This window comes from Saimiri boliviensis, chromosome 1 (genome assembly GCF_048565385.1).
Source record: "Saimiri boliviensis isolate mSaiBol1 chromosome 1, mSaiBol1.pri, whole genome shotgun sequence".
Lineage (NCBI taxonomy): Eukaryota > Metazoa > Chordata > Mammalia > Primates > Cebidae > Saimiri > Saimiri boliviensis.
In genome coordinates, this window is record NC_133449.1 from 189,429,294 (window position 1) to 189,456,943 (window position 27,650).

The 27,650-nt window shown below is 34.4% G+C and overlaps 1 protein-coding gene across 3 annotated transcripts in view; it reads right to left on the reverse strand.

The window, feature by feature from the left end:
* The window catches only part of PRR16 (proline rich 16), a 280,167-nt gene that overhangs the window by 160,844 nt on the left and 91,673 nt on the right, over positions 1-27,650 (reverse strand). Inside the window, exon 1 of one of the 3 annotated variants that reach the window (XM_074382236.1) lies at positions 1,589-7,471. The exons of the other annotated variants lie outside the window; for them this stretch is intronic. The gene's annotated coding sequence lies outside the window, so the exon portion shown is untranslated. Of the gene's footprint in view, positions 1-1,588; positions 7,472-27,650 lie in introns of those variants that run through there. 3 annotated transcript variants of the gene reach the window in all.

The following is a 27,650-nucleotide window of genomic DNA, read 5'->3' on the forward strand; positions in this document are numbered from 1 at the left end:
GTAGAAAAGCAAAAAATGGCAAACAATATGTTCTCTATATTAATACTTCAGAAGAAATTTACATATCCCTGTATCCACCTTCGCTCCACCCCAAAAAAAAGAAATTAAAAAAAAAAGCCATAGAAGGCAGCCTAAGGGCCTATAGAAGAGACTATAGATTTTCCTCTTGAACTCTGTTCTTCATATCAAGACACTAAAGAATGGTGGTAAAAGTGTGGGTTCTATAGTCAGACTCACTAGCTATGTAACTCCAGGCAAGGTACTGGGGGATTATTTCTCTGTACTTCTGTATTTTTATGTTTGAAAGAGGGCTAAAAATTGTTCTAGCTTCACAGGGTTAATGTAATAGTTAATATATGGAAATAATTAATATACAGAAAGAATTTTACACTTTTTTTTTTTTTTTGACATGGAGTCTCACACTGCCACCCAGGCTGGAGTGCAGTGGCACGATCTCGGCTCACTGCAGCCTCCGCCTCCTGGGTTCAAGTGATTCTCATGCCTCAGCCTCCCAAGTAGCAGGGATTACATGCGCTCACCACTACGCCCAGCTAATTTTTTATATTTTTAGTAGAGTCAGGGTTTCACCAAGTTGGCCAGGCTGGTCTTGAACTCCTGATCTCCTGATTCACCTGCGCTGGCCTCCCAAAGTGCTGGATTTACAGGCATGAGCCACCACACTCGGCCGAGAATTTCACACTTTTTAAAGCACATAGTAAGTGCTTACAAATGTTTGCTATTTTTTTCTGCTATAAAGTCAACAGAACAGTGCAGTAACAAAGCATGTCAGAATCTTTACTGACAGAAGTTTTTAGAACACTGAATGAAGTATTCTGAGCCAAAAACTTGGGCTTTGTAATCAATCTCCAGTATCAGATATTCTCCAGGCAATACAGCAGCAGACCAAGCTGCTATAGCTGGTGCCTGTATGTTCCTCCTCATGGCAAAGTGAAAGAGCCAAATTCTGCATGTACTGCCAAAATCCCCCATAATTGCCACCACTTTTTCCATTTTGACAGTATAGATTCTGTTCTGCTAGTTGGCTGAGATTGTCTGGCTATGCACAGTGGAAAAAGTATTACCAAATCATTCCAGCCATAATTCGTGAATTTACTCAGCAATAAAACTTTCCTGCCAACTAACAATTCCTTCCTCTGTTTCTCTCATGTATTTTAGACAGAGTTTCAGACAAGGCTAATCAAACCAAAATGGAAAAGGCTTGAAAATTATCTGGTGAATGTTTGAAATAAATCATTAAAGTATTTTTCAGTTATCCAAAGTATGATTATCCATACTACAAGGAAAATGTCTAAAGTTTAGGCTTGGCATTGACCACTGAAAAATAACAGAAAACGATTTGAGTTTGTTGGAGAGGAGTGTACCAAACCTGAATTCATGACAAATGTGCATTTATGTTTTTGGCCTGTGCAGAATTAATCAACATCCCGAATCTGTTTTAAAAACTCCACCCTAAGCATTTGCTTATTCTTCCAATAAGAAGACACAAAGAAGCCTACAGTATGAGAACAGAACTTGAATAGGTTTTTGAGAAATCATGATAGGTTTTATACTCAACTTGCCACATTACCTTGTTTCCTTTATTCTCAATGACATATGTGTAAAACATGTCTCACGAGCAGGGTCACAGTTTGATTACAGAAGAAATTCATGTCTCTGTATTAAGCCATCAGATTTATCTGGAGATCAAACAAACACCCATCAACTACAAGCTACAAATATTCACCAGTTGAATCTGTGTGTGTGAAAGTGCTTTACTAAGGAAAACTCTATTCAAATGCTAATCATTATCCACTGACTACATTAAAAGTTCCTTCAGGGAATTGATAACCTCTTACTCATCTTTATAACACCATCCTCTGAGAATCAAAGGAGATTTGTTTATTGGCTAAACACAATTAAAGCTCAACTCAGGCTAAACAGCAGAGAGCTTTTGTAATCTCAGTCCAGATTTCTTAAATGGAGCATATATGCCTGGATATAAAGAATTAAAAAGAAGGATTCAGTCTCATTTTTAGAGGTTATCACCTAAATGATGCATTATTGCCTTAAAGGAAATGTATTTAAAAAGTATTAGAATATAACTATGCTGTTGAATTGCACAGAAGACCCAAGAAAAGCTTACAATATAAATGCTTAAAACTGGATTTAATTATATGATAGATCATATATGTAAACTAATCATATGAATTAAATAAAATATTAAAATTTTTTATTATGTTTTAGTTACTTTTTTCCCAAATGGAAGCCTACATGTAAGTTATTTATAATGTTTTTGTGGCGTTTAAGTCACAAATCTTAGTAATATGCTTAAATAATTACTGAAATACAAAGCATGACTTTCTACAACAAAACAATACATAGTAAGATTTAAAAGAATGTAAACAGAAAAAAATTTATAAACCTTTAAATTGTATTTCCACTGAAGTCATGAAGAAGGTGATGATAAAATATGACAATAAAATCTAGTATTTCTCATTTATAAAATACCTGTATTGGTTTTAGTGATATATTCTATGATTATTCAGAAAATCAGCAGTTAAGTAACAAACATGATCCTTGTTTTAAAATTCACGCTTAACTGCTTGGTTTCCTTCACTTTACTTAGACACTATAGCCATGTTTCATGCATAAACTCATGGGTAAATACTTGAATTATAAGTTTCTTCAATTTCTGTTAACTGCCAACTGTACTCTTTGTTCATAATCTTTCAAAAGTATATCACATGCTTATTTTTCTTTGCCCAATAAATGTTTGAGTTACAGAAAACAGCACAGAGTGACTTCTTTATTAATCCATCATATTAGTAAAATAAAAATGTGAGTTTTAAGAATTAAAATATGATCATGCCATTTGAGTGCCCAGTCTCAAGGGAATACATGCATTAATACTAATATTATATTAAGAACTTTAATGATTTGTGAAGTAATATTATATAGATATATTTCATTACATAATGCAACAAAAAGAATTACATTTGTTAGCATTTTAGAATATAAAATAGTAAATCTTCAAAAAGAGTCAGATCAAATAATATGTATGTGTATTAGTCTACTTTCACACTGCTGATAAAGACATTTCTGAGACTGGGAAGAAAAAGAGATTTAATTGGACTTACAGCTCCACATGGCTGAGGAGGCCTCAGAATCATGGTGGAACACAAAAGACTTTATCATACATGGTGGTGGCAAGTGACAATGAGTTATAAGCAAAAGCAGAAACCCCTGATAAGTGTATCAGATCTCGTGAGACTTATTCACTATCACAAGAAGAGCATGGGAAAACTGGCCCCCATGATTCAATTGCCTTCCCCTGGGTCCCTCCCACAACATGAGGGAATTCTTGGAGATACAATTAAAGTTGAGATTTGGTGGGGAAACACAGCCAAACTATGTCATTCCACTCCTGGTCCCTCCAAATCTCATATCCTCACATTTCAAAACCAATCACGCCTTCCCAACAGTCCCACAAAGTCTTAACTCATTTCAGCATTAACCCAAAGTCCACAGTCCCAAGTCTCATCTGAGACAAGGCAAGTTCCTTCTGTCTATGAGCCTGTAAAATAAAAAGCAAGCTAGGTACTTCCTAGAAAGAGTGGAAGTACAGGTATTGGATAAATACAACAAAATTGGAAACTGCAGGGCAATATTCCTGATGAACGTAGATGCCAACATTCTCAACAAAATATTAGCAAACTCACTCCAACGGCACATCAAAAAGCTAATTCACCATGATCAAGTAGGCTTTATTCCTGAGATGCAAGGTTCGTTTGACATATGCAAATCAGTAAATGTAATTCATCACATAAACAGAACTAAAAACATAAACCACATGATCAACTGAACAGACTCAGAAATGGTGTTCATAAAATTTGACATCTGTTCATGTTAAAAACCCTCAGGAAACTAGGCATCAAAGAAACATACCTTTGATAATAATGAGTCATCTATGACAAATCCATAGCCAATGTCATAATCAATGGGCAAAAGCTGAAACATTTCTCTTGAAAACCAGCACAAGACAAGAACGCCACTCTCACAGCTCCTATTCAGCATAGTATAGGAAGGCCTAGCCAGAGCCATCACACAAGAGAAAGAAATGAGTAGCATTCAAATAGGAAAAGAGTAAGTCAAGATCTCTCTTTGCTAATTATATAATTCTATACCTAGAAAATCCTAAAGACTCTGCCAAAAGGCTACTGGAAATGATAAACAATTTCAGTAAAGTTTCATAATACAAAATCAATGTATGAAAATCAGTAGTATTTCTACGCTGATTTTTCAAGTTAATAATATTCAAGCTAAGAGTCAAATCAAGAATGCAATCTCATTCATAACAGCCATGAAAAGAATAAGATACCTAGGAATATAAATAACTAGGGAAGTGAAAGATCTCTAGAACAAGAATTACAATACACTAGTAAAAGAATCAGACATGATAACAAACAAATGAAAGAACATTCTAGGTTATGAATAGAAAAATCAATATTGTTAAAATAGACATACTGCCCAATGTAATTTACAGATTCAACAGTATTCCTATCAAAATACTAACATAATTTTTCACAGAATTAGTAAAAACTATTAAAAATTTACATTGAACTAAAAAACAGCCCAGGGAACCCAAATCAATCTTAAGCAAAAAGTATGAAGACAAACACAAAGATCAATGGAACAGGTTATAGAAACCAGAAATAAAGCCACTCACATACAACCATTTGATCTTTGACAAAGTTGATGATAACAAGGAATGAGGAAGGGACTCCCTATTCAACAAACAGTGCTGGGATAACTGGCTAGTTGTATGTGGAAGATTGAAACTGGACCCCTTCCTTACATCATATACAAAAATCAGCTTAAAATGGATTAAAAACTTAATTGTAAGGCCTCATGCTATAAAAACTCTAGAAAAAACTTAGGAAGCGCCATTGTAAACACAAGACTTTGCAAAGATTTCATGAAAAAGACTTCAAAAACATACGCAATAAAAACAAAAATTAATAAGTAGGACTTCATAAAACAAAAGAGCCTCTACACAGCAAAGAAACTATCAACAGAGTAAATAGTCAATGTATCAATTGGGGAAAATATACTCAAATTAAGCATCTGACAAAGGTCTAATAATCAACATCTATATGAAACTTCAACAAGTTAAGCAAAAAACAAACACCACTAAAAAAAAAAAATAGGCAAAGGATATGAATAGACACTTCTCAAAAGAAGACATACACAAGGCCAACAAGCATATAAAAAAAGTTCAGCATCACTAATCATCAGAGAAATGCAAATCAAAACCACAAGAAATATCATCTCAAACCAGTCAGAATGACTGTAATTAGAAAGTCAAAAACTAATAGATGTTAGTATGTTGTGAAGAAGAGAGAACGCTTATACATTGTTTGCAGGAAAGTAAAATTAGTTCATTCACTGTGAAAAGCAGTTTGGAGATTTCTCAAGGAACCTAAAAGAGAATTACCATTTGACCCAGCAATCCCATCACTGGGTATATATTGAAAGGAATATAAATCATTCTACCAAAAAGACACATGCGGCTCTGTTCGCAATAGGAAAGTCATGGAATCAACCTACATGCTCATTAATGGTGGACTGGATAAAGAAAATGTGGTATATATAAACTATATAATATTAGTCATAGAAAACCAAAATCATGACCTTTGATACAAATTAACACAGGATAGAAAATCAAATACTTCATGTTCTCACTTGTAAGTGTGAGCTAAACATTGGGCTTACATGGAGATAAAGATGGGAACAGTAAACACTGGAACTACTTGCAGGGAGAGGGTAAGAATAGAAAGTGGGCTGAAAAACAACCTATAGGGTACTATGCTCACTAGCTGGGTGATAAAATAATTTGTACATCAAACCCCAGAAACACACAATTTTCCCTTATCAAAAATCTGCACATTTACCCCTTGAACCTTCAATAAAATTTGAAAGAGAAAAAATAAAATCACTGGGGAAAAAAGAACCATATAATTAGACATTAGTCTTAGCCTTGTTATCACTTACGTGCTGCTCTTAGCAAGTCTCATACTCTCTATTCAGTTGACAAATTTATGAGCTATTAAAATAATCCCAATTATCATCATGAGCTGTTGGAGCAATAAATAAAGGGCAAAACTAAAAACACACTGAGAAAGTTTTTAAAATATGAGAAGGTATACATGCTGTATTAGTTCAAAGTATTTGGGGTCAAAACAAAAGAAGGTAAGTCAAAGTGGCCGAAACAAAAAAGGGAAAATTCTAGTCAAATTGGCATAGTAAGTAGATATCATAGTACATCGCATTCTCCTACAAACATAGTAGATAATATGATTGCTAAAACATGAACAGAAAAAAAATTAAACAAAAACAGAGCTGGGCTACAAAATGAAACGCATATCCATGAAATAGAATCATAACAGAAAAGAGAATTGATGAGCCTGACTTAATTGTGAATGTTATATTTCAGAGGTACATACAGATGTACAAAAAATTCTGGAGTAACAGAAACTTAAGGGCTTAAAACTATACCAAAAATTTGAGTCAGATTTACAGGTGAAGGCTGAAGAAAATGTTACAAACCTTGACATTAGTTTTATATGGTCCTGTGGGCATAGGGTTAGAGAACATCAGGAGCTCCTTCTGACAGTAAAAAGGAAAGTGACCCATCTATCTAATATCTGAGTCTCTAGTTTGACTATGTCAGGAATAGCACATGGAGAAAGACTTGGTTCTAAACTGGACTAGGAGCCAGGTCAAGGCAACCACTAACCAATAGATGGGGAAAGGTAAACAGTGAGTGAGAGAAACACAGGCAAAAGTAAACTCGGAAAATGATAAAACATGTTAAGAAATTAAATGCTAATTGAGGCAACAAAATCAATAAGTGAAAAAAAAAGTCACTCCAAGTAAATATGTTTTAGAATACTGTGACGAAACTTGAAAATAAGCGTATTTATATGTTTAAAGAGATCTAGGAATACAACTTTCTCAGAGGAAAAGGCCAATACATTTTTAAACAAATGAGAGGTTAAAAAGTGCTGTTTTTTGCCTCATTGAAGAAGGAGGAATGAACCAGTCAGTAAACATAAACTTCATTAAAAGAATTAATGTTTCAGTAACTATATTCAAAATTTAAAGAAATCCATCACCATAATAGAAATAGAAATTTTCTCTTTAGGAAGAATGCAAAATTTGTAAGTTTAGACTCAAATATTTTACCTGGTTACATTTTTATGTATGACCTATGCAATGGGTTTGAATTTAAAGCTGAACTGGGAAGAAAAGAATCAGCCCACATGGCTTCCAAATGACAAGAAAAAAAAAAGCATAGCATAGAAAATTTTGTCTATCAATCAGAAGGCAAGAGAGAAAGAAAAAAATCAGAAAAAAAGCAGCAAGCAAGAAATAGTAGGTTGAATGCACAAAATGAAATCATAGTAACGATACTAAAAATATTACAACAACAAGTTTGAAGGAAAAAAAACCGTGAAATATATTCTCAGATTTTCCAAAGGCAATACTCTGATTTCAAAGGAAAACATAAAATACTATTAAGAGATTAAAAGTGAAGAAATTTTAAAAGATGAACAAAAATTTCTAACGAGCTAAGCTAACTCAACTACATTAATATCAGATTAAATTGATTTTAAAAACCAAACACATTTACAAGAATAAAGAAGACTGCTGGTATTAGATAAAGAAAATGTGGTACATATACACCACAGAATACTACACAGGCATAAAAAGACTGATATAATGTCTTTTGCAGGAATATGGATGCAGCTGGATGCCATTATCCTAAGTCAGCTAACACAGAAACAGAAACCAAATACTCCATACATGTTCTCCCTTATAAACAAGAGTTAAACATTAAGTACACATTGACATAAAATGGGAACAACAGGCACCAGAGACTACCAGAGGGAGCAGTGTGGAAGGGAGGCAATGGCTGAAAAACTACCTGTCGTCATGATGCCTATCCCAGTTCCTATGTCCAGAATTACATTTACAAGGTTATATCCCATGATTTTTATAGTTTTAAGTAATACATTTAAGTCTTTAATCCATTTTGAGTTGGTTTTTGTATATTGTGTAAGGAATGGGTCTGGTTTCAGTTTTCTGCATATGGCTAGCCAGTCATCCCAGCACCATTTATTAAACAGGGGTCCTTTCCCCATTGCCTTTTTTTGTCAGTTTTGTCAAAGATCAGATGGTTGTAGGTATGCAGCATTATTTCTGGGCTCTCTATTCTGTTCCATTATATGTGATTGTACCAGTACCATGCTGCTTTGGTAACTGTAGCCCTGTAGCATAGTTTGAAGTCAGGTAGCATGATGTCTCCAACTTTGTTCTTTTCGCTTAGGATTGCCTTGGATACTCGGGCTCCTGCACTGTTCTTTATGAATTTAAAAAGAGATTTTTTTCTAGTTCTGTGAAGAATTTCATTGGTAGTTTGAGAGGAACAGCATTGAATCTGTAAATCGCTTTGGGCAATATGATCATTTTAACAATATTTGTTCTTCTTATCCATAAGCATCAGATGTTTTTCCATTTGCCTGTATCATCTCTAATTTCTTTTCAGTAGCGTTTCATCGTAGAGATTTTTCACCTCCTTGATTAACTGTATTCCTAGTTATTTTATTATTTTTTGTTGCTATTGCAAATAGGATTGTGTTCCTGATTTGGCTCTAAGCTTGGATATTGTTGCTGTATAGGAATACTACTGACTTTGGATGTTGATCTTGTACCCTAAAACTTTGTTGAAGCTGTTTATCAGCTCAAGGCACGTTTGGGCAGAGACTATGGAGTTTTCTAGATAGAATCATTTCATCTAGAAATAGGGATGGTTTAACTTCCTCTCTTCCTGTTTGGGTGACTTACTGCTTTCTTTGGCCTGATTGCTCTTGCTAGGACTTCCAATACTATGTTGAACAGGAGTTGTGAGAGAGAGCATCCTTGCCTCATGACAGTTTTCAAGGGGAATGCTTCTAGCTTTTGCCCACTCAGAATGTTAGCTGTGGGTTTGTCATAAATGACACTTATTATTTTGAAGTATGTTCCTTCTATGCCTCATTTTTTGAGGGATTTTAACATGAAAAGATGATGTACTTTGTCAAAAGCTCTTTCTACATCTATTGAGATAAGCAGGTGATTTCTGTCTTTAATTTTCTTTATGTGATGAATCACATTTATTGATTTGCATATGTTATTGAACCAAACTTGTATACCAGGGATAATGCCTACTTTATTGCAGTAGATTAGCTTTTTGATATGCTATTAGATATGGTTTGTTGGTGTTTTTATGAACGTTTTTGCATCTATGCTCATCAGGGATATTGCCCTGAAGTTTTCTTCCTTTTGTTGCATCTCTGCCAGGTTTTGGTATCAGGATGATGCTGGCCTCATAGAATGAGTTGAAGAGGAGTACCTCCTCTTAAATTTTTTTGGAATAGTTTCAGTAGGAATGGTATCAGCTCCTTTTTGTGCATCTGATAGAATTCAGGTGTGGATCCATCTGGTCTCGGGCTTTTTTTCTTGGTAGGATATTTATTATTAATTCAATTTTGGAGCCCATTATTGATCTGTTCAGAGAATCAATTTCTTCCTGGTTCAGCTTGGGAGGGTGTTAGGCATCTAGAAATTTATCGACCTGTTCCACATTCTCTAATTTGTGTGCATAGAGGTGTTCCTAGTAGTCTCTAGTGATTATTTGTATTTCTTTGGGGTCAGTGGTAATGTCCTCTTTGTCATTTATAATTGTGTTTATTTGGATTTTCTCTCTTTTCTTCTAGTTTAGTTAGCAGTCTATCTTATTAATTTTTTTTCAAAACATCAATTCCAGACTTGTCGATCTTTTGTATGGTTTTTCCTAACTCAATCTCCTTCATTTCAGCTCTTATTTTCATTATTTCTTGTCTTCTGCTAGTTTTGGGGTTTGTTTGCTATTGCTTTTCTAGTTCTTTCAGTTGTAATGTTAAGTTGTTAACTTGAGACCTTTCTAACTTTTTGATGTGGGCATGTAGTGCTATAAATTTCCCTCTTAACACTGCCTTAGCTGTGTCCCAGAGATTCTGGCAGGGGTAAAAAAAAAAAAAAGTTATTTCTTAAGTTAGTAATTAAAAGAGAAATCACAAAAGAAGTAAATTATATCTTAGGTTTTTGTAATTTGTTAAAGAAGGCAGCTTCGGTTATCTCATGTTTCTCTAAAAAACAATAATATATTTTTAGAAGTTAGCAATTTAACATTGACATTCTAGAATATTACATGGGAGACAACAAAATGTTAATAATGTGACAAAATACTTTCACATGCCCTATAAATTAAAAACCATTATTAGAAAAATCTGAAATCATTTTTTAGCTAAGATATGGAGACATAAAAATCTCCATTTAAACAAAAAGTTTATGGTCTTCATAGGGATGGGTCATGGGCACTATGAGAAACAAAGAGAAAGGGGGATAAATAATGTGTAAAACAGTTGTATTTTAGATTTCTTTGAAAATAAACCACTGCAAAAGATTATGGTCCTGTCACTCACCAAAAGCCTATCTTCTTAAATTCACAATGTAAAAAATTCTTATTTACTATGATTCACTTCATATGAATTTAATGTATCATTTGAAGCACTATCTGTCAAATCAAAACAAAAACAAATTATCTTGTCCTGAATATACCATTTTGCAACTTAGTTGTATTTACCGTCAATTCAGTCAAGAACAGTAAGCATCCACTCGCAGCTCCTACTACTACAAGAGTTATTCTGCACTTCATTCTTCAAATTTACAGGCATATTTTTCATGTTAATAAGTAGAGTATTTTCATTGGAAATTTATGTTAGAAAGAGAGTCTTTTGGAAACAGCATGTAGACTTCAAACAAGTTAAGTTTGTTACCAAAATTTATGGAAGGCTACGATGACATCTTTATCATTATGTATAGCAAAACTATAACACAGTATAATGCCTTGGTTATGCTACTTTATTTTTTCAGACATTTTGATGATGAAAGTGATAGATGTCCAAAATACTCCATAAAGATTCAAGCTGTTGTACTGCATAATAAATAAAGACTATAATCACAATCTTAGGCTTTTTATCTTATATATATCAAAAGGGAACATAAGCTACTCCTACAAAGCTGTTTCAGCATGTCTCTTTGGGAAGATACCATCATAAATTTGCATCTTTACTTGGTACTTTTGAAGATTCAAGGTAAGAACTCCTCAGCCCTTCTGTGCATTTTTATTTACACCATGATTAATCTCTGAGTTTATTATTTTAAAATTATCCTTTTCATATTACATAGCAATTGCTATAATTCTGAAAAATGAAATCAACCAAGGCTACTTACATATCCAACACAGACTATGAGGTTAGTTCTGAGAAAAAAGTAAGTTATTATACAAATAATTCAGAAAAAATAAATGAACATAAAAATTATTTGCTTTTACTTAAATCCATAAAGCCAATTACTACATATATTAAAGTAACTAAATAAAATCTATTTTGTATTTTACTTTATAATGTATATTTTATAATATATAGAGTTCTAAGATCACCATGAAATACAGATACACTGTACATCTTTCATAAGTAAATAAGGATTGTATCCATTTATAAAACACATTTTTATAGTCATAATGATTGTGACAAATGAAGAAGGAAAAAGGTATGGAATATACATATATATTCTCTTAGAATTTTCTGAAAATCAAGGACTTGCTATAAAAGGATACATATAGTATTAATATTTAATTTGAATTAGAATAGTTTAGAACACTATTAGATAAAATCTAAGGAATAAAATATCAAAGGTTTATTTATTGTACCCTACTATATACCAGAACTGTGATAAAAGTTATTAGTAACTGATATACATACTCATTTTATTCATATTTATAATAACAGCTAATCCTTACTGAATGCATATCATAAAATAGGAGCTTGACTTTATAGTCAAGTCCTTATTTTATGTTCAGCAATACCATTTTATAATTTTACTTCTCTATTTTATAATTATAGAAGCTGGAAATTGGAGAGATCACACATTGAAAAGCAGCCACATAGTGATATGAACCAGGATTTGTCTAACTTTAAAATATCCCAATAACTTCTTATTGGGATCTTAGCTTCTAACATTTCTAGATAAGTTAGCTACATTTCAAAAATCTCAAGCTTTCTAAAAAATGTGAAATTCTCTGCAACTTCGACCTTCAACACTGAATCAGACTTTATAGAATAAGCATAGAATATTACCACAACAGAATAAGTATAAAGTAAAATATTTATTAAGGAATTTCCACTGACAAAATACTTGTGGAGAACACAAAAATGTGGCAAACTTCCCCCAAGTTTGCTCATTATTTCTTAGTGAGATAAATCAAGTGCAAAAATAACTTTGAGACACAGAAGGACTGAATGTGTTCAGCAAGCCAGGCAAAAATTATTATGCGCATTCAGAAGAAAGAGATGAATGAAAAGAGAAGATCAAGAATCTGAGCTGGATCCTGAAGGATCAAACTGGGGAGATTAGGGATGCGGACTTGTTGAGGTAATATAGCATTAGATATTGTTACTTAGGTTTGTTTGTTTATGATCTGTTGAGAGTAAAACTATACTTACAGCTAAATGTTTTCTGGAATAATGTCTTAGAAATGAAACAAAAAACTTAGCTCTTCAGCTCCTAATAAGTACATCAAATAAATCAAGGAAGAATCATAGAAATATTTTGAGTAAGGAAGGAAGGCTATCTATTACCATACACTTAAGGGAGAAAGAAAGTTATTATACAAATAACTCAAATACTCTCAGTTCTAAGCAATCTTCCTGGCAAGCAAATTCCAAATTCAATTTCTCTTTGGCTTGTGGCCTTTGATCAGTTGATCAAAAGATTACTGCCTGATATGGTTTGGCTCTGTGTCCCCACACAAATCTCACCTTGAATTGTACTCACATAATTCCTATGTGTTGTGGGACAGACCTTTTGAATAATTTGAATCATGAGGGTGGTTTCTGCCATATTGTTTTCATGGTAGTGATTAAGTCTCATTGAGATCCAATGGTTTTATCAGGGGTTTCCACTTTTGCAACTTCCTCATTTTCTCTTGCCACCATCACATCATGTAAGAAGTGCCTTTCACCTACCGCCATGATTCTGAGGCCTCGCCCACCATTTGGAACTGTAAGTCCAATCAAACCTCTTTTTTCTACCCAGTCTCAGTATGTCTTTATCAGCAGTATGAAAACAGACTAATTTGAAAATATATTAATCTGAAAACAGACTAACAGATTTAGGTACCACCTAAATCTATAGCCTCATACTAAGGCTGTGTGTAAAGTGGTAATAGAGTTTGTGCTAAGTTGGACATTCCTATACCTTGAGAATTTGTGAGTATTATCCTAGGACTGAGCTATGTTATAGCAAATGTTAACAGATTCTGGCAACTGGAAAGTAGATAGAGGATGTTCTATTTAAAGAGAGTGGCATCTGCAAAGGTATGAAAGTTGGAGCCAATAAGAAACATTCAGAAATTCGGCATGTTTCAGCTTAACTGAAGTATACTTATTTTAAAAACAGAACTTTGTGGAAAATGCCTTTAAATTAGATAGTAAAAATTTTTTGAAAATTAGGTTAATGAGCTTAATTTTTATTACTTATTAGGATAAAATGCTTACCAATCTAATTTGTTATAATAATAACCTTATCCAATGGGTTTTATTATCATTTCTACTTTATAGATGATAAAATTGAAGCACATAGAGATTAAGTAATTTAAAGTCACATTGCTAGAAAATGGTACAGGCAAGATTCTAATCTAGGAAGTTTACTAGGACTTTTCTCCCTAGAAATTAATGGTAGAACTGGGTTTTAATATGAACAATTTCTTGGTTAGATAGAAAGAGTCAACCTACTTGAGATTTACAGAAATTAAAGATTTGATTGTCCTATTATTTTAAAAAATAAATTAGAAATAGAGAAAATGAAGTCTTATTCCAGGTTAAGAGGAGGTTGTCAGAACTTGTGCTCTACGTTCAATGATGAATTGCTTAAGGTCACAATGAAAAGCTAAAGCCAAGACATATAATTTACAAATACAGGTATACCTTGGAGGTATTGTGAATTTGGTTCCAAAGCCATACTATTTGTTTGGCTTCCCAGTGCATATAAAAGTTATCTTTATACTGTAGTCTAGATGTGTGTAATAGCATTATGTCTAAAAATATCTACACAACTTAATTAAAAATCTTTATTGCTAAAAAATATTAATGGTCATCTGAGCCTTCAGCAAGCTGAAATCTTTCTACTGGTAGAAGCTTTTGCCTTGATAGCGATAGCAGCTGAATGATCAGGGTGGTGGTGGTGACTTAAGGTTGAAGTGGCTGGTGGCAATGTCTTAAAATAAGACAGCACTAAGGTGTGCCACATCAGTGGACTCTTCCTTTCACAAAAGATTTATCTGTAGCAGGTGATATTATTTGATACATTTTACACACAGTAGAATTTCTCCCAAATTGAAGTCAATCCTTTCAAACCCTGTCATTGCTTTATGAACTAAGTTTATGCAGTATTCTAAATATGTTGTGATTTCAACAATGTTCACAGCATCTTCACCAGGAGTAGATATCATCTCAAGAAACGACTTTCTTTGCTTATCCATAAAAAGAAATCTCTTATCCATTAAAGTTTTATAATAAAATTGTAGCAATTCAGTTATGTCTTCAGTCACTACTTCTAGTTCTCTTGCTATTTACACATAGGAAGTTACTTCCTCCACTGAAGTCTTTAACCTCTGAATGTCATCCATGTGAGTTGGAACCAAAATCTTCCAAACTCCAGTTAGTATCAACATTTTGAACTCTTCCCATGGATTACAAATGTTCTTAATGGCATCTATAATGGTGAATCTTTTCCAAAAGGTTTTTAATTTACTTTGCCCATATCCATCAGAAGAATCACTATGTATGGCAGCAATAGCCTTATGAAATATGACTTTTAAATGATAAGACTTGAAAGTCAAAATTACTCCTTGATCTATGAGCTACAGATTGGCTGTTGTGATAACAGGCATGAAAAAAAAAAAAAAAAACATTAATTTCTGTACATCTTCATCAGAGTTCTTAGGTGACCAGGGGCATTTCCAATGAGCAGTAACATTTTAAAATAAATACTTTTTTTCTAAGCAGTAGGTCTCAACAGTAGGCTTCATATATCCAGTTTATCATGCTGTAAACAAAGGTGCTTTCATCCATGCTTTGTTGTTTCATTTCTAGAGCAAGGGCAAAGTAGGTTTAGCATCATTCTTAAGGGCACCAGGATTTTCAGAATGACAGATAAGCACTGGCTTCAAATTAAAGTCATCAGGTGCATTAGCCCCTAAAAAGAGTGTCAGAATGTGTTTTGAAAATCTGAATCCAGGCACTGACTTTTCCTCAGCCATGAAATTCCTAGGTGGCATCTTCTTTGAATAGAAAGCTATTTCATCTACATTGAAAATCCGTTATTTACTGTAGCCACCTTAATCAATTATCTTAGATCTTCTGGATAACTTGCTACAGTTTCTCCATCATCATTTGCTGCTTTGCAATGAGACCATTCTATAGAAACCATTTTAAAGAACCATTTCTGTAACACTTTTATGTTTTTTGTTTTGTTTTTTTTTAGATAGAGTTTCGCTCTGCCTGCCAAGTTGGAGTGCAGTGGCATGATCTCGGCTCACTGCAACCTCCACCTCCTGGGTTCAAGTGACTCTCCTGTCTTAGCCTCCTGAGTAGCTAGGATTATAGGCACCTGCCACCATGCCTGGCTAATTTTTGTATTTTTAGCAGAAATGGGGTTTTACCATGTCAGCCAGGCTGGTCTCAATCTCCTGACCTGTGTTATGCCCACTTTGGCCTCCCAAACTGCTGGGATTACAGGCATGAGCCACCACGCCCAGCTGAGCTTTTTAATTTTTAACCAAACAGAAAATCTTGTCCTTCATTCTTCAAATCAGCTCAGTTTCCTTATACAATTGTCTAGTTGTATGTGCTATTAGTCCAATTGACTCAAAATTTAAACAATAAAAAGTATACCCTTCAATAAGAAAACAAATTTTCCTTAGGCATATAGTTGGAATTTTCACATCTGTCTTATTCTTATTTAACATTTCAAACTCCATTGATTTTTAAGCTGTTTAAACAATTGAGTCTTTCCTTTCCCGTGGTGGAAGGGCAAATTTTTTGTTGTTTAGTTGAAAGAGTACTTTTGAGAGACTGAAGACAACAGCTAAGCTGATCTAGTGAGGCAGAAAGACCAGGGGCTTGAATTCAGGTAAGAGGAGTTTCAGCCTCCTTCTGCTTTGATGAAGATGGAAATGATCTAGTGTCTACAAGTCTTGGTGTCTGTACAGCACCAACTATTTCATGGGATCATTGAGAAGAAAATTAAGATAACATATGAAAGTAACATCTAGAGAACTTTCTATATAGAAGACTCTTAAGCAGAAAGACAACTATTTAATAAGTATTGTGTTCTTAAACATATTTGAAGTCAGAAATCAGAAGTATTACTCCTGGTAGAAGAAATTACTAAGTGTTTGATCATGGGCTATTTACAGCCCATACAAAATACCTGTTAGTCCACTATACAATGCAGATAATCTATTCTCTGTGCCTATCTAAAATAATTATTTGAGCACAAATTAGAAACTGCCTGGGGAACAGAATATCAATAATATAAATTTTATATAATTAATTTCAAATAGCATTCATAAAATACTTTTTAAAATTCAAGAATAAGAACAAGAAAAAATTTTAGAAATTAAATGTTGTCTATTAATAAACTGTGATATCTTTTCACTTTCATAGACCAATTTATTACCCTACATTTAACTAGAATTTTACGACTATGAGCTACATGCCCTCTAAGATTCTTTCCAACTCTTAAACTTTATAATTTTTGATGTCCTCTTGTAAAAACTCCTGACCAAGACTCTAAGTTAGGACTTAAGTAAACAAAGCCATTTTATGTAGTCATTTCAGGTAACTCTCTTCAATACTAAACTTCTCATTTATGTCCTAGATACTACTTACCAGGTAAGCCTCAACTCCTATCACTTCCCACATTGTCATGTAATTTATAATTAGTCCCTGGGGCACTAATTATAAAAGAATAGATAAATGATTTCTCTATTCTTTTCAAGTGGCTTCCCTCTGCCTAGAAGAACTCCCTTGCTTTAAACTTTTATCATGGCATTTCCCATCCTGCAGTGAAATGGCCTATTTGCATGTCCCTCTCTTTTGGTAGATCTGTTATTGAACAAAGGAGACCTTGTTCATCTTTGTACTTTCATCACAACACACAGTGCTTGATCAATAACAAATATTGAGTAAGTACTAATTAAATAAATTTTTGAAAAGCCATGATAATCTTGAAAACTTCCTATGAATCCCTAGAGTACCAATGACAGTTTGGGTCAATTGCCTAAATGATTACAGCTACAGTGCCAGTAGTCTGAGATCCCTTCATAGCATCAGGCAACTAGTGGCTACCTAACAGTTTGGGTTCCCAGCACTTAAGAGGTAGCTTCCACTCAAACAACAAATAATACCACCATAAAGGATTCAGCAACCTCCAGAGATGTCTTTGTGTCAGGTAACTAAGCTTAGCATTGACAGTTCACCATATCCAAATTTCAAGACTTATTGTTTTAATGGCAGTCTTGACACAGTTTTTTCATTCTTAGGTCTGTCTCCAGTTATGATCCATAAAGAAATTTATCAGTTTCTCAGTACAAACAGTAATTTAAGAGGCACAAAATAAGTCTCCCCTTGAGAGTTGGCCTAACCCCTGTCATGTTTAATTAATTACCTCAAGAAGGAAAATGTGGCTCATTGCTTTCTACCTAATTTTCCAGGCCTTCTCAGATGAAATAGCAGGCTGTACTCTCCAAGCATGGCGACATACATTATGTGCACATACATACACACATCCTTTTCTATACACCCATTAAAATGTGACATTGGAAATCTCCGATGAAATGCAAAAATCTATGTTCTCTTCTTAAATCCAGGTGGACCTTTGTAACTGCCTCTACCAATACAGTACAGTGGAAGAAATGTTACATGACTTCTGATGCTAGGGTGTAAAAGACAAAATGACTTTAGCTTGGCTAACCCTCTAATTTGAGACAGTTGCTCTTGGAACACCATGTTGTAAGGTAGCCCAGGCAACAAGATGATGCCCCAAATGAGCCTTTCAATTAAAAGCTACAGCAGGGTCCCACCATCAGATCTGTGAGAGAATGAGAGCATAGATAATTTCAACCTTCAACCTTTAAGACTTCCAACTGAAATCCACACAAACTATTAGAAATAACAGGTGATTATTGCTGTTTCAAGACACCTTGTTTTAGAATGATTTATTATGCAGCAATAAATAATCAGTGTAGATCTGGCAGACTGCCAAGCCTTGGGAATATCAATTTACAGACAGACTTAAGGTGGTCTGAGACTTTTCATACTCTGGGTAATTTCTTATTGACAGACTATTTGAAAATAACCACTCTGAACTTCACATTCCTACAATAAATATTACCATTATAAAAGAAATTTTAAAAAATCATTCAGAAAATATTATTCCAAATTCCTATTTGGTAAAAGCCCCCAGATTGTTTTTAAAGTCCTTAACAATATTTCTCTAACTATTTTTAACAATATTTCTCTAGCATAGGTCAAAGAGGATAGCTTGTTGTTTTTGTCATTTGTTTGTTTTGTTTTGTACTTCCTTATGCCTTTCAAAAAATAAGAGTATACAAATTTTAATTAATTAATTTTATTTTAGACTCAGGGAGTACATGCCATGTTTGTTACACAGGTATATTGCATAATTGATGGAATTGGGTTTCTAGAGTATCTGTCACTCAAATATTGAACATTATATTCAATAAATATTCTTCCACCCTCACTCACTCACTAATACCCTTTTTACAGACTTCATTGTATATATTTCCAACTTTATGTCCATGTGTACCCATTGTTTAGCTCCCACTTATAAGTAAGACAATACAATATTTCATTTTCTGTTTCTGAGTTAGTTCACTTAGAATAATGATCTCTAACACCAGGCATGTTGCTTCAAGAAAGTGATTTTATTATTATTATTTTTTAATTTATTTTTTATTGTACTTTAGGTTCTGGGGTACATGTGTAGATCACATAGGTACACACATGGCAATGTGGGTGTTGCCTCCATCCCCTGTCATCTACATCTGGCATTTCTCTCTATGTTATGCCTCCTTGGCCACCCCACCCCACACTGTTCCTTCCTTGCCCCCCCACCGAAAGACCCCAGTGTGTGATGCTCCCCTCCGTGTCCATGTGTTCTCATTGTTCAACATCAACTTATGAATGAGAACACGTGGCGTTTGATTTTCTGTTCTTGTGTCAGTTTGCTGAGAATGATGGTTTCCAGATTCATCCATGTCCCTACAAAGGACACAAACTCATCCTTTTTTATGGCTGCATAGTATTTCATGGTGTATATGTGCCATATATTCTTTGTCTAGTCTATCAGTGAAGGCCATTTGGGTTGGTTCTAGGTCTTTGCTATTGTAAATAGTGCCACTATGAACATATGTGTGCATGTGTCTTTATAACAGAATGATTTGTAATCCTTTGGGTATATACCCAGTAATGGGATTGCTGGGTCAAATGAAATTTCTATTTCTAGGTCCTTGAGGAAGCACCACACTGTCTTCCACAATGGTTGAACTAGTTTACACTCCCACCAACAGTATACAAGTGTTCCTATTTCTCCACATCCTCTCCAGCATCTGTTGTCTCCAGATTTTTTAATGACTGCTATTCTAACTGGTGTGAGGTGGTATCTCAATGTGGTTTTGATTTGCATTTCTCTAATGACCAGTGATGATGAGCATTTTATCATATGTTTGTTGGGTGCATATATGTCTTCTTTTGAAAGTGTCTGCTCATATCCTTTGCCAACTTTTGGATGGGTTTGTTTGTTTGTTTTCTTGTAAATCTGTTTTAGTTCTTTGTAGACTCTGGATATTAGCCCTTTGTCAGATGAGTAGATTGCAAAAATGTTTTCCCATTCTGTTCGTTGCCACTTCACCCTAATGATTGTTTCTTTTGCTGTACAGAAGCTCTGAAGTTTAATTACATCCCATTTGTCTATTTTGGCTTTTGTTGTCAATCCTTTGGTGTTTTAGTAATGAAGTCCTTGCCTATGCCTATGTCCTAAATGGTTTTGCCTAGGTTTTCTTCTAGGGTTTTTATGATGTTACGTCTTACACTTAAATCTTTAATCCATCTGGAGTTAATTTTTGTAAAAGGTGTAAGGAAGAGGTCTAGTTTCAGCTTTCTACACACTGCTAGCCAGTTTTCCCAATACCATTTATTAAATAGGGAATCCTTTCTCCATTGCTTGTTTTTGTCAGGTTTGTCAAAGATCAGATGGTTGTAGATGTGTGGCGTTACTTCCGAGGCCTCTGTTTTGTTCCATTGGTCTATATATCTGTTTTGGTACCAGTACCATGCTGTTTTGATTACTGTAGCCTGGTATTATAGTTTGAAGTCAGGCAGCATGATGACTCTAGCTTTATTTTTTTCCCCTTAGGATTGTCTTGCATACATGGGTTATTTTTTGGTTCCATATCAAGTTTAAAGTTGTTTTTCCCAGTTCTGTGAAGAAGGTCACTGGTAGCTTGATGGGGATAGCACTGAATCTATAAATTACTTTGGACAGTATGGTCATTTTCACAATATCAATTCTTTATAACCATGAGCATGGAATGTTTTTCCACCTGTTTGTGTCCTCACTTATTTCCTTGAGCAGGACCACATTGCACATACTCCAAAATTGACCATATAATTGGAAGTAAATCACTCCTCAGCAAATGCAAAAGAATGGAAATCATAACAACCAGTCTCTCAGACCACAGTGCAATCAAATTAAAATTCATGATTAAAAACTAAACTATATGGAAACTGAACAACCAGCTCCTGAATGACTACTGGATAAATAATGAAATGAAGGCAGAAATAAAGATGTTCTTCAAAATGAATGAGAATGAAGACACAATGTAGCAGAGTCTGGGACACACTTAAATCAGTGTCTAGAGAGAAATTTATAGGACTAAATGCCCACATAAGAAGTGAAGAAAGATCTAAAATCAACACCATAATGTCACACTTAAAAGAACTACAGGAACAAAATCAAACAAACTCAAAAGCTAGCAGAAGATAAGAAATAAATAAGATGAGAACAGAACTGAAGGAGATATAGACACAAAAAACTCTTCAAAAAGTCAATGAATCAGGATCTGGTTTTTGAAAAGATCAACAAAATAGACTATTAGCCCATTAGCCAGGCTAATAGAAAAGAGAGAAGACTTGAATAGATAAAATAAAAAATGATAAAGAGGATACCACCACTGATTCCACAAAAATACAAACTACCATCAGAGATTACTATAAACACTTCTATGCACACAAACTAGTAAATCTAGAAGAAATGGATAAATTCCTAGACACTTACCCCGTCCCAAGACTAAACTAGGAAGAAGTTTAATCCCTGAATAGACCAATAAAAAGGTCTCAAGTTGAGGCAGCAATTCATAGCCTACCAATTAGAAAAAGTCCAGGTCTAGACAGGTTCACAGCCATATGCTACCAGAGGTACAAAGAGGAGCTAGCACCATTCCTTCTATAACCATTCCAAAAGATACAAAAAGAGGGAATCCTCCCTAACTCATTTTATTAGACCAACATCATCCTGATACCAAAACCTGGCAGAGAAACAACCAAAAAAAAAGAAAATTTCAGGCCAATATCCATAATCAACATTGATGTGAAAATCTTCAATAAAATACTGGCAAATTGAATGCAACAGCACATCAAAAAACTTATCCATCATGATCAAGTCAGCTTCATCCTGAGGATGCAAAGCTGATTCAACATACACAAATCTATAAATGTAATCCATCACATAGACAGAACCAACAACAAAAACCACATGATTATCTCAACAGATGCAGAGAAGGCCTTTGACAAAATTCAACAACACTTTATGCTACAAACTCTCAATAGACTAGATATGGATGCTATGTATCTCAAAATAATAAAAGCTATTTATAACAAATCCATACCCAATATGACATTGAATGTGCAAAAACTGGAAGCATTACCTTTGAAAACTGGCGCAAGACAAGTGTGCCCTCTCTCACCACTCCTATTCAACATAGTATTGGAAGTTCTGGCCAGAGACTTCAGGCAAGAAAAAGAAATAAAGGGTATTCAATTAGGAAAAGAGGAAGTCAAATTGTTTCTATTTGCAGATGATACGATAGTATTATTTAGAAGACCCCATCATCTCAGCCCAAAATTTCCTTAACATGATAAGCAACTTCAGCAAAGTCTCAGGATACAAAATCAATGTACAAAAATCACAAGTATTACTAAACACCAATAACAGACAAACAGAGAGCCAAATCATGAGCTAACTCCCATTCACAACTGCTACAAAGAGAATAAAATACCTAGGAATACAACTAACAAGGGACGTGAAGGACCTCTTCAAGGAGAACTGTTCTCTGAATTTCTTGTAACAGATGTCTAACCCTCTAGAGAGATAAGGGCAGTTTTCTTGATATATTCCCTCAAATATGTTTTCCATGTTATTTAATTTTTCTTTTACTCATTCAGGAATGCCTGTATATCATAGGTTTGGTCCTTTTAGAGAATCTTATATTTCTCAAAAATCTTTGTTCATTCAAAAAACTTTTTTTCTTTTTTTCCTGGTGGGTTAATTCAAAAGACTGGTCTTCAAGGTCTAAATTATTTCCTCTGGTTGGGCTAGTCTATTGTTACCATTACTTCTTATACTCACTCCACTTCAGAAATACTGGCTCCATTGAAGTTCCTGCATTCTTCTACTGCATTCACAATTGCACTTCCATTTACTATTCCCTCTGTGCAGATTTCCTCTCTTGTCACCAACATGGCTCACTCCTTCACTTTCCCTCCATCCTCTGCTTAAATACCATCTTCTAAGAGAATACTTCAATGACCACTATGCATAAAATAACATCACAATAACCCCATTTCAGCCTGGACTAACATCTTACATAATTCAATTTATTTCTCAAACCATAAACATTGCCATCTACACTACCTATTTGCTTGATTATTTTCTGTCTCATACTTTTTGTATGATTTTATTGTACTCCTATTCCTCTTTAAGAAATTTTATGGATTTAAACCTTAGTTGTTTTAAATTTACAAAAAGGCTATCAGGTTTACAATCTTTGGGAATCCACTTTTTTCATGTAATAATTTATTATTAAGATTTATCCATATTGTTTCATGTTTTTATACTTCATTCATTTTGCCTGTGGTATTATTTTGTGAATATACAGCAAAGTACTTATGCACTATTGTCTTATTGGAATTGAGATAGTTTTCAGATTTGCCATTATGAATAGAGCTACAATAAATATTATTGTGTATGTCTTCTACTGTATTACATACAAGAATTTCCCTCAGCAAGACAACTAGCATTATCCTGGGTACTTGCATGTAATGTTTGTTCTACGACTTTTCTTGCATTAGGTCATGTTTCCACTGAAAACCATTTAAACTTCCTAGGTCCCTACATTACACATCTGGCCAAATTGTCTACCTATGCAAGGCATTTGGTGGTTATCTCTTCACCATTTATTCACTCTTTCCTCCATCAAGAGTACCCTAATTTTTTCTTGATAAATTCCTTCCTTTCTCATTTTTAGTCATTTAGGAGAGTGTGATACAATGCCAGGCCTAAAAATAGACTGAGTGGCAGAGGCCATTTGATGCATCCTATCCTCTCTATCCACAGGTATTACTGGTTCAGGGATAGCTAGGTAAGTCATTTAGAGATCTTTGCTGGAGCTTTTGGGAGGAAGGGTTTTATTTCTCTTCTATGAAATTTATCAACAACATGCTCTCATCTCTTCATTTGGTAGTGAAAGATATGAGGCTTATAACCTGGGAATGAAGCAAATCCTGGAGACACGGAGTCAAGAAACAGTAACAAAGAAACCAGCTCCTGGTCACATCTGCAGGATTACCATGGTCCTAATAAGCCAAATCTAAATTGAATTCTATCCCTGGAATTGCAATGTTTCATGATCTAACAACCCCTATTTTCTTCTTATTTATGCTGAGTTTCTGTTACTTGTTTCATTGTATCCCTAATTTTATCTTAATTATTTTCTGTATATCAACCCTTTATTCAGATATTCCCAGCCAAGTCCCTTGTTTACAAACACTTAACTGGAATGTATTATTTTCTACCTCTGACAGGAAAATTGTCACCCACTCTTCAAAGCCCAGCTTCATTCTCATGCCTTTTATGAACCCTGCCTCGATCATTCTGGGACATCACAGGACACTATGGCATTTTTCTACTGCTTCTTTGTGGAGTGATATTTTGTTTTTATCATCACTTTTAGAGACCTCTGTTTCAATGGACATCCCATGTGTTTGTGCCTTCATCCAACCTGTAGGCTTTTTTAGTTCAGGGATATTTCATTATCTCTTCCAAGTCAGTAAATCTTTATTAAATAAACACACTGCATCTGTGCATATTCCATGTGGTAGCCAAATTCTCACTCCAGTTTCTCCATTTCAAAGATACATGATTCTGTTTGGAGGGAAAAAACATCTAACCCCATCACTGCAAAAACTAAAGCAATTCACAGGTCTTAACCTTTGCATATCAAGGACCTCTCTCCAGAGTATCAAACTGTATGCTCTAACAGTTTGCATATCAGTGTTATAAGTTTTTACAGAAATAAAATTCACAAGCTTATAAAAGCACACATTTTAAAAATATGGCTTAATACTTATAGAGGATATAGTAAGCAATTGGTAAAAAGTATTTCATGAGTATACAGCAGAAAAACAGCACATCTGACAAAATGTTTACAAGCATTTACAAACATATAGAAAAATAAATAACTATTAAAAACAGAATACTGATTAAAGGGATGTATAGAATGTGGGTATCAAAATATGAGTGGAAATAATTGATCAAATGTGACTCGGGTTAGAAATAAAAAATTAACTAGTTGAGGCATAAAAAAGAGGTTCTAATCTCAAAATTTTGAGAGATGGCTGGTGATGCTATTGTGTTTGTTTGTCAGGAACCAGTGATGACAGAATTTCCAAAATATTTCACTGTTTTTTTTTTTTTTAATTTAGCTAAATTCATTTCACAAAAATTCTACTGAGGTGGTTCTGAAAATTTAACCTGGTAGACCAGATAATTAATGTCTAAATCCTATTCACAAAAAAGCATCTGAATCACTTAAAATTTTTTTATGGTGGTGTATAAGCTATAATTATCAAAGAATAGATAATTCTCACATTTGCATTACCCTATTTACCACAAAATTTTTAAATGCTATAGCATATGTGCTATGGTATACAATATAGACAATAAATCAACAAATATTAAACTTGGTTCCCTTGATTAGGTGGTAGAAAATTGGTTCTATTTAGAATTGGCTCCCTTGATTCGGTGATAGTGAAGGTGGTGAGATTGAGGGAAAGGAGATGGTCTTTTATTTTCATTTTTATATACAACACTAAAAAGTCATTTTTTTCCCAGACAACTTTATTTTGTTTTCTTTCAGGAAAGATCTTTCCCATAAATATCTCATATCCCTGATCATTAACAATGACAGAAAGTTCATTTCTTGCTCCATGGGGTAATAATTCCCCACTAGCTGCACAGACTTATTACTTAAGGAGTTTTTAAAAGTACAGGTATTCCAGGCTCTATCCCAGCCCTATCAATCAGGACTGGAGTCCTTTAATTTTCCGAAACCAGTTTACTAGGGTCACGTATATGCATTTGCGATCACTGCTATTATTGCTCACTGTCTGGGCCATCTGCGTCAATTTTTCTGGGTTCTCCAAACCTGTAAAATGATGATTAACATGCAAAGAAGTGATTATATCACCATATAACTCTTGTAATCATTCATCCAGAAGGAAATGCTCATGTGTTAACAACCCAGGCAATGTAGTCATATCATATAGAAATGAACCTTGAAACTGCAGCCATATCCAATAGACATGTTGGGCCTTAGTGGGATGGGTGGAAAGTAGAGTGGATCTGGGTAAGGGAGGGTCTGATCCAAAGTGATAAATTGTGTGTATTAGTCTGTTTTCACACTGCTATGAAGAACTAACTGAGACTGGATAACTTATAAAGAAAAGAACTTTAACTGACTCATAGTTCCACAGGCTATACAGGAGTCACTGATGGGGAAGGCTGAGGAAACTTACACTCATGGGGGAAGGTCAAAGCAGAAGCAAGCACATCTTCACATGCTGGCAGGAGACAGAAAGTGAAGACGGAAGTACTACACACTTTTAAACACCCAGATATCATGACAACTTACTCACTATCATGAAAAGAGCAAGGCGGAAATCAGCCCCCATGATCCAGCCACCTCCAACCAGGACCTTCCTCCAACACTGAAGATCATAATTCAACATGAGATTTGAGTACTGACACAGAGCCAAACTGTATCAATGTATTTCACAGGGCTGGCCCTCAGAAGATAGGAAGTTTTAATAATGATAACATCCTACCACTCTCTGCATACTCTGACTATTCCACGTGAGCATTCTGATTAAAGAGGTCAAATGTGATAGGTAAAGCACAGTGGCAAGAAGGTGAACTTAAGAACCAAGCCAATGTCCAGGCTCTCAGATGAGAAGTCCTATGAGAGGTAGGCAGGTGGTCAGGACCCTAGGCAAGCAGATTGCACTGCAGAAAAGAGAAACTAGGCCAAAGTTCAATGGCATAGAATGGGCATGCATTTTTCAGTTATGGGCCAAAACTGGTCATCGAATAAAAGAATGCCATTATAGGCTTAAATGGCATATGTGAGGTGTTGGGCACAGGGCAACGGATTTATTTCTTTACATCAATTTATAAGATATGATAAGCATGAAAGCACAGCACAAAATGATTTGATAAGCATGAAGGGCCCAACACAAAGTGCTGAAAAACTGTGAGTTTGAAACTATGCAGGAACTAAGTAAGCCTTAGGAACAGGAAAAACAAAATTAACAGAATGAGACATATAAGAAAATCACATTTCTATCAAATTAAAAGTAATATATCAAAGACCAGAGTAAAATCTATAAACAGAATTATGCTGGCTAAGTTTAAAAAAAAGTTCTTTACTGATTGAATTCATAGAAAATTGCTTCCAGAATATGTATGAAAAGCTATTCAAGAAACCATTAAGTCATTGAAAGAGTGACAGGCGTGGACATTGAGAGAGAAGAAATTTACTGTAAAGTAAATGCCCTTTTGTAACATTTAAATTTTATAGTGTGTACAGCTATCCAAAATCCATCACTTTCAAAATTAGAAGTGTTTTAACTTTTCCCTTTTATTTTTTATATATGGATAAAATTATACTCTGAAATCAGTAATTGAAAATACTTCCATCAGCCAATAACACCTCAGCAAACAACATTGCACTAAAGAGTTGTGGGACCAATAAATTCTAGACTTTTGGTAAAAACAAACACCAAAATAATGTATGTAGAGCTCAACAA